Raw genomic sequence first — 8,906 nt, forward strand, 5'->3', positions numbered from 1 at the left:
TGGTTAGACATTGCTCACACTAGAGCCGGTGAGAACACCGGACTCCTGGCAAATCGTTTTCAAACCCACCGCCGTCTTTCGCTACTCAGGTTAAAGATGATATATAAGTCACTTAGATAACTTAAAAATGTTATTGTTTGGCTTTTTTTCAGTATTTTATTTGTTCCTGAGTAAATCGGTTTGGCTGAGATTAAAGTTACAGTTTTTACACAGCTGAATAAACGTCAAGCAGACAACTGATAAGAAGTGTGAGACGCTCGAGAATATAAATATAGTCCGGTGTCCTATTATATTTTAGATAGCAAGGAGCAGACGGCTGAGTTTATTAAACTTCACCGAAACAATCTGCAAATTTCATTAAAATTTAATAAACTATCATCTTGTCTTTATTTTTAGTTAGCACATACCTTAAACACTTAAAGCTGTAAGCTAATGATAGTTATATAAGAGCAGATGCATGCTGGTGCAATAAGCTGTACGTTGTACGTCCAGTGGATGCATGATCTGATTAGTCGACTAATCGCAAAAATAATCGGTGACTAGTCGACTATCAAAATAATCGTTTGTGGCAGTCCTAGTCTGAATGACAACAAACACAGCTAGTGTTTGGGAAAATCTGTTATGAAACAGTTATTATTTCAATAGTTATGCTTAGCATGTGACATAATATCACGTGACACAGACACTGCGTAAAAAACCACAACAACTAATATTTACTTTAGGAGGATGAGGGAGGGCAGCATCAGGTTGAGACTTTGACATCTGTAATTAGTGATTATTAATGAAGCATAACTGTGCTTTGTTTCTAACCTTGGTAAGTAAATGCTCTGTAGCCTGAAGGAGAGGTGGGATTTCTGTGAAAGTCAAATTAAATGTGAATAGGTTTTGATAGTTATTGTATATAACAAGTGTAAACACACGCATAAAAACATGCAATAGTACAGTACTTACTTTCAAGTATTTCATTTTTCAGCCTCTCGTTCTCTTTTTAGATTTGAGTTCTCTTCTCTCAACTGATTAATGACACGCTGTAGATGTTCAATTTTCTTTTTATTCCATAACTTTAGATCGTTTTGTTGGTCTGTTGTGTATGCCTAAAAAATGAAACAAAAAACTCTCTCTTTAAAAGCCACCTTAGTGATTCTGTATGAAGAAATGATCTCTGAACAGTTATGGCAAAATGTTGGAAAAAATATTGAATAATAAATTGTTTAGCTAATAAATTCTTATTCTCAAAAAGATAAACAATAAGCACAAATGTATGTGTGTGTGTGTATGTATACAGTCAAGTCGCAATTTATTTAGACACCTTCAACTAGGGCTGTGCGATATGACCAAAATCTCATATCCCGATATAAGACATCTATCGTCCCGATAACGATATAAATCACAAAAATTTAACATTAATTTCTAAATTCTGTGAATCTCGGGCAGCTCGACTTGCGTGAAGTGTTTCCAGCTGGGCGTCGCGTACCTGGAGTCGAGTGTTTTAACCGATGCATGAAACGATATATAAGTTGTAACGGCTGCTGTTTTCTTTGTGAGTATTTATTACACAACGTGCTGCGGGGAAAAGTCTGTTCTAACCATACTTGCCAACCTTGAGACCTGAGAATTAGGGAGACATTCAAAAGGGCTGTTGGGGGGGGTTACACATACATATATATACACAAAACAGGGGTGTCCAAATTCAGAGGCTGTGTCCACCTGAGGACCCGGCCTTTGCGATCTAAGTGGGCCGGGTCCTCCGACAGCCAGGTATACTGGAAATGAGCGACTGTGAAATTTGACGGCCTAGCCTTCAGAATTACGTCACCGTCTGCTCCTTGCAGTCTAAAATAGAACCGGACGCTGGCGTAAATTTTTGAACATCTCACACTTCTGTTTAATCAGTTTTCTGTTTGACATTTATTCAGCTGTGTGAAAACCAGGGAGGAACCCTCCCGAGGGATCAATAAAGTTGTATCTAATCTAATCTAATAACTTTAATCTCAGCCAAACCGATTTACTCACGAACAAATTAAACACTGACACAGGCCAAATAATAACATTTTTAAGTTAAGTGACTTATATATCATGTTCATCCTGAGTAGCGAAAGACCGTGGGGGTTTGAAAACGATGTGCCGGGAGTTTGCTGTTCTCCCCGGCTCAGATATTTGAAGTTTACACAGCTACATTGTCACCTGAAAATATGTTAAACGTTTATTTTGCGACCCAGAAAGAGTAATAAGAGTAATATTAAAACTAAGTAGCTGCAGTAATAGTAGCCATTGTTGGAACCTGGAATTAGCTGGGCCAATCTGGGATATGGTTTTTCAATTTTGTTGTCCAGGTGGAAAATCGGGAGAAATTCGGGAGAATGGTTGCTCCGGGAGACTGAAATTCGGGATTCTCAAGGAAAAATCGGGAGGGTTGGCATGTATGGTTCTAACGTTAAAGTCTACAGTTTATTTTTTAGCACTTGATGGCGCTTTTTGGCTTCCATCCATCCATCCATTTGCTTCCGCTTATCCTTTTCACGGTCACGGGGTCGCTGGCCTATTCCAGCTGTCATAGGGCAAGAGGCAGGGTCGCCAGTCTGTCGCAGGGCTAACACACAGAGACAGACAACCATTCGCACTCACATTCACACCTATGGGCAATTTGGATTAATCAATTAACCTATCCCCACAAGCTGCATGTCTTTTGACGGTGGGAGGAAGCCGGAGTACCTGGAGGGAACCCACGCAAACATGGGGAGAACATGCAAACTCCACACAGAAAGACCCCGGCCTGATGGTGGAATTGAACTCAGGACCTTCTTGCTGTGCGGCAATAGTGCTACCCACCGTGTTGCTTCTCATCCGTAAATACTCTGAATACTCTTTCATGTGATTCAGTTTATTTTCAAAAGTCTCAACAGGATCTTGAGCTTCATTGTGAAAGGTTTTTGTGGAAACTAACCAGCGGACACGCAATGGTTTTACCGTCGTTGTTGCTAACGACGCTAACGCATAAAAACAGGCGCTTGTTCGTCCGTAGCGTGGTTATATTAAATATACGAGAAAGAGAGAACTTTAAGAAATTAATATAGCCACTACAGTGACCATCAAAACGATGAAAACATATTGCTGTAAACAGTTTATTTTGCGACACCACGAAACAAACAATAGCATAAAATGAAACAATAGACGTTTTTATATCGTCATGCGATATACGAACAGCCCTACCGTCAACATTTCTTACATGTTATTCACTATAGAAAATGGTAATAAAATATGAGAAAAACTCAAGAGTTACACTGTCAGGACAAATTCATCTAGAAAATTACAGATACCTATGTAACAGGGTTTGGTCGAAGTGTCAAATCTCACCTACCTACATAAATAAAAAAAAGTGTCCTACACCAACTATTTAAAAAAATATAGAAAAGTATATCCTTTTTAAAAAAATATATATATATATTAGTATATATGTCTGTGTGTGTACGTGTGGCAAAACACTCACCTTTTTCTTAGCTGCTGGTTCGTCTCTCACCTCTGTGGCCTCAAGGAGTTTCATAGAAGGTTTACTTTTTCTCTTAAGCGCCTCTGGCTTGGGTAGTTGTTCTTCAATTTCCTTAAGTTTTGTTTGCAAAGTTTTTTCCCTTTCTGAGGAGGCAGAATAATAAAAACAAAAGGCTAAAGTACATCATAATATAATTGATTAAGTTACATTTTTTGATTAACAAATAAGTGACAATAAAGTAATATTATATTGGAGAAAAGGCACCTGCTTTCTACTAATGAAATTAGTTTGCTAACAGCAACAGGGATGAGTCAGTGAGTCAGTTGCGCTTGTGAATCATGATTCACGAGTCAGTAAAGTGATTCTCGAGTATTGAACGATTCGTTCATGATTCGCGCATCACTACCTGCTAGCTTTATGATGGAGGTTTCATAGACCGGCCACCCGCCTTTTGGCTCCTTGACGCCTTGTCGCCACTCCACCAAATAAACGTCCTTTTCCTCCAAACCGTCTAAGTATTCTTCCTCATCAAAATCCCAAATATGTTCATTTGGCAGAATTGAGAACTTTCCATCTTCCGACCACTTAATTAACGTGAACATTATCCGCTTGTGTCTTCCCATCTGTATCTCGGCCATTCCACTCACTGTCGGAAATTGCGCCTCAGACGTCGGTTATATATTTTTTAAAAAAAGGAAAAAAAGAAACAACAACAACTAATAAACAGAATTTTTTGCGCGTTCATGTTGGGGAATATTTCAATATTTACTTTTTACGTATATACTTTTTATTTTATCTTTATTTTTAAAAAGCACAATGGCAATGCGCATGCGCATACTCTGCTGCGTGCATTGACCTACAGTTCTAGAGCGAAGACGTTGCATTTTTGGAATAATCTCTGGTCAGCATAGATTTCATAGAAAAAACATACTATATTGTTTTAAGTGTTTACCTTTTTTTCGATTAATCCTGTGACGTACAAAGACGGACGTTTTAGGCACTTTACGTTTAAGGTTTTAAAGTTTTTGGTTTTTAAAGTGTGCATTGCGCGTGCAGACGCTCTCGGAAGAAGATGCTGCAATATTTCAAACACCCTGGAAAACTGCTCGGTAACCATATATTTCACGGTAACATGCTACATTTATTTTATATGTTGCAGTTTCTGTTTTACAATCCTCGATGTTTTCTTCAATGTAATTTTAATTTCATCAATAGGTCACATGTGAGTCAAAATGAGCGAGCCTCCTGAAAGGATTTCGTACGAACGTTATCTAACTGATCCTGAAGAGGAAATTCCTTCAAGAACCAAACGGAGATGGGCACAAAAAGAAAGGTGTGTTGGTAATGTAATATCCCTCACTCTTTAACATTAAAGAATGCCATAGGGCCGCACAATCAATTAATCTAGTGGCAATCACTAAGGATGCCACAATTATGTAATCGTTCAAAGTGGCAAATAATCGTCCACTGCATGCTTAAGATGTTTGTTTGTTTTTTATCAAGAATAAACAAAGCCAATGTATAATAGACATTTGGGGCTTAATACTCCAGAATAGCATTGAAGGATTTTCAATTAGTGTTTTCAGCTTATGTTCTTTTAAAAATAGGACATGCAGTTGCTTAAAACAATGGTATAAACATCATTCTAAGTAAATTTTATAAAATGTAATTAATAACCACAATGACAATTGTAAGGAAAAAATGACAATCTTTATAAATTACCATAGCATAAGGTACGATAAATGTACTCCGGCTCCCAAATGAATGATCTGGAGTTGGCTCTTTTAAACAGGGAATGTAGCGAGGCTACGTCTAATCTGCTTATTACTGATCAATAAACATCTTTATAAGTGATCACATCTTTATCGTGTTAATAGCAGTTCACTTAGGCTACGTTCACACTGCAGGTCTTAATGCTCAATTCCGATTTTTTTATCAAATCCGATTTTTTTGTCTGCTTGTTCAACAAAAATCAACAAAAATGGCTTCTCACGCCTACTAGGCTGCTGCAGTGAAGGATATATACAAGGTGAACCAAAATGTACGATCGCTACTTGACAAATCTATTTACAGCTATTTACAAAATTGACATAATAACGCCAGACACACACACACGAGGTTATACTGGCTAATCACTTTGTCAAAGAAACTCTACACTGCAACGAATCAACACACAGGTTCTTGGTTGAACGGTGGAGGTTAGGAGAGAGGGGGCCAGGTGGCTGTCATCCGGTAGTTAAGTACTGGAGGTGATCAACCAATTATCCAATCCGAGGATAGGCAGAGACTCCACCCAGATACCCAGCAGGCACGCCCAGGTGTCCACCTCCTAAGAGAAAAAGGGGAAGAAACCCACAGCCATCCTCTGGTGGGAGGAGTAACACAAAACAAACAACACTGGATCATAACATTTCCCCCCACCCAAAAATCAAACGTTTCACCCCAAATGAAAATGTTTGATTCAAGACCTAGAGAGGGCATCAGCCATGACATTCTCTAAGCCCTTTTTGTACCGGATTTCAATGTTGTAGTCCTGAAGGAATAAGGACCAGCGCATAAGGCGCTGGTTGCTGTTCTGCATCCGAGTTAGGAACTGGAGTGGGTTGTGGTCAGAGAACACGACGGTTGGAAGGGGACTGGATCCAAGGTACACTTCAAAGTGCTGTAAGGCTAGCAATAAGGCTAAGGCTTCCTTTTCAATCGTGCTGTAATGCAATTGGTGTTTTAGGAATTTTTTGGAAAAGAAACAGACTGGATGGTCAATGCCATTTTCATCCTCCTGCAAAAGCACTGCACCAGCCCCCAAAGCACTGGCGTCCACCTCAAGCTTGAATGGACGTGCGAAATCAGGGGCGGCCAGCACAGGAGCACTGCAAAGGAGAGCTTTGACAGCTTCGAAAGCAAACTGACATGTCTCTGACCACTCAAATGGTGATTTTGGACTGGCAAGACTGGTTAATGGGGCTACTACCTCAGAGAAGTTTTTGCAGAACCCACGATAATAACCTGCCATGCCTAGAAAACGCCGCAGCTCCCGACGTGTCTGCGGAGCTGGGAAGTCTAATATTGCCTGCACTTTCACAGCAACAGGGAGGACATGACCCTGTCCTACTTGTTTCCCTAGGTAGGTTACAACAGCCTTTCCAAACTCACATTTAGCCAAGTTTAGTGTCAGAGAGGCATCACGCAGGCGGTCAAATATTTCGCAAAGGGTTTTGAGGTGTTCAGTCCAAGTGGATGAATAGGCAACTATATCATCCAGATACACTTCACAATTTCTGACTCCATGTAACACAGTGTTCATCAGTCGCTGGAAGGTGGCTGGGGCATTTCTTAACCCGAACGGCATGACGGTATACTGTAAAAAATGGTCGGGCGTAACAAAGGCACTGATTTCGGATGCACGGTTAGTTAACGGGACCTGCCAGTATCCCTTTAGGAGGTCAAGCTTGGTCACGAAGGTTGCTGATCCGACACGGTCGACCAAGTCATCCATGCGTGGGAGTGGGAAAGAGTCTGGTTTTGTAACAGCATTTACTTTTCGGAAGTCATTACAGAAACGGGAGGTTTGATCGGGTTTTGGGACGAGAAGTGATGGTGAGCTCCAAGAGCTATTACTGGGAAGAGCAAAACCATGGTCAAGAAGATACTGGACTTCTTGCTGCATTATGGCACGCTTAGTGGGATTTACTCTGTATGCATGTTGCTTTATGGGCTTGTGATCACCCACATCAATATCGTGACTTAGCACATGCGTTTGAGTGGGGATATCACCGAAAAGAGTTGAGTAATTTTTAATGAGCTCACGGACATCAGATTTGGCGGGATCAGACAGATGTGCTAAATAGGCATCCAAGTCAGCCAAGATTTCAGAGTTCCTAAGATGCGCACCAGAAACAGAGCTGTGCCTATCATCCAACCCATCATCGCAGGGACTATATAAGGGTTGAGAGACGGACATCGACACAATAGGTGACACAGCAGGTGACGGACTAGAGCGTTCACGATCAATGTACTCCTTCAGCATGTTGATGTGACAGACGCGACTTTTCTTCTTACGATCAGGGGTTAACACAACATAATCGGTTTCACTTAGTTTGCGCTCAATGACATACGGACCGGAAAACTTTGCCTGCAGGGGAGAACCAACAACAGGCAAGAAAACCAACACGCGATCACCTGACTGGAACATCCGTGCTACAGACTTTCTATCAAAATGGGTTTTCATTCTGACCTGAGCCTTTGCTAGCGCGTCACGAGCAAAATTGCAGGCATTATGCAGCCTCTCTTTAAACAAACTAACATAGTCCAGAATGTTTTCTTTCAGACGATGCCTATCTGAGAGGAATTTCTCTTTCAAAAGACGTAGCGGACCGCGCACCGTGTGGCCAAAAACTAAACCAGCTGGACTGAACCCCAAAGACTCCTGGCATGTCTCCCTGACAGCGAACAACAGTAGTGGCAACCCCTCATCCCACTCACGGCTTGACTCAGTGCAAAATTTGCGAAGCATGTTTTTCAGAGTTTGGTGGAACCTTTCTAATGCACCCTGACTCTCCGGGTGATACGCGCTGGAAGTGTGATGGGTGACACCGAGCTCTGTCATGACCTGGGCAAAAATTCTAGACATAAAATTTGTGCCCTGATCTGTTTGGATGCGTTTAGGCAGTCCAAAGGTAGAAAAGAACTTAACAAGTGCTTTCACAATCCCACGTGTTTTTAATGAGCGCAACGGAATGGCCTCAGGATAACGGGTGGCAGTACACATCATGGTGAGTAGGTATTGGTTTCCGGACTTTGTTTTTGGAAGAGGACCAACACAATCAACAATAACATGCTCAAATGGTTCCCCAAAGACTGGGATGGGTTTTAACGGAGCAGCTGGAATCACCTGATTTGGTTTACCGGCAAGCTGACATGTGTAGCACGAGCGGCAGAATTTTACTACATCAGATTTGAGACCAGGCCAGAAGAAGTAACGGAGGACACGGTTGTATGTTTTTGTGATTCCCAAGTGACCGGACATGGTGTGGTCATGTGCTAAGCTTAGGACCTGGGGACGGAATGACTGCGGAACAACAATTTGCTGCACTCCCTCATGGGTGCAGCCAGAACTGGGAGTCCAGTAACGCATCAGCACCCCATCCTCAATGAGGTAAGATGCAGATTTCCCACACTTAGGTTCTGTCACATAAGCCCAACAAGATGACAAGCTCTCATCATTTTTCTGGGCTTCTATAAGCTTGTCTTTATCTACTGACAGTGTCATAGCTTCCTCATCAGGCTGAAGCTCGACTGAAACAGGGGTACTTTCACATTTGGGTGGCACGCTTGTTGGATCTGAATCATTTAAGAAAGAGTCGCTAAGATCCACCAAGTCTCCCTGTTTGCGTGCCTGCGCACGGGTCACAGCACACAC

The sequence above is a fragment of the Oreochromis niloticus genome, linkage group LG9, assembly GCF_001858045.2.
Source record: "Oreochromis niloticus isolate F11D_XX linkage group LG9, O_niloticus_UMD_NMBU, whole genome shotgun sequence".
Lineage (NCBI taxonomy): Eukaryota > Metazoa > Chordata > Actinopteri > Cichliformes > Cichlidae > Oreochromis > Oreochromis niloticus.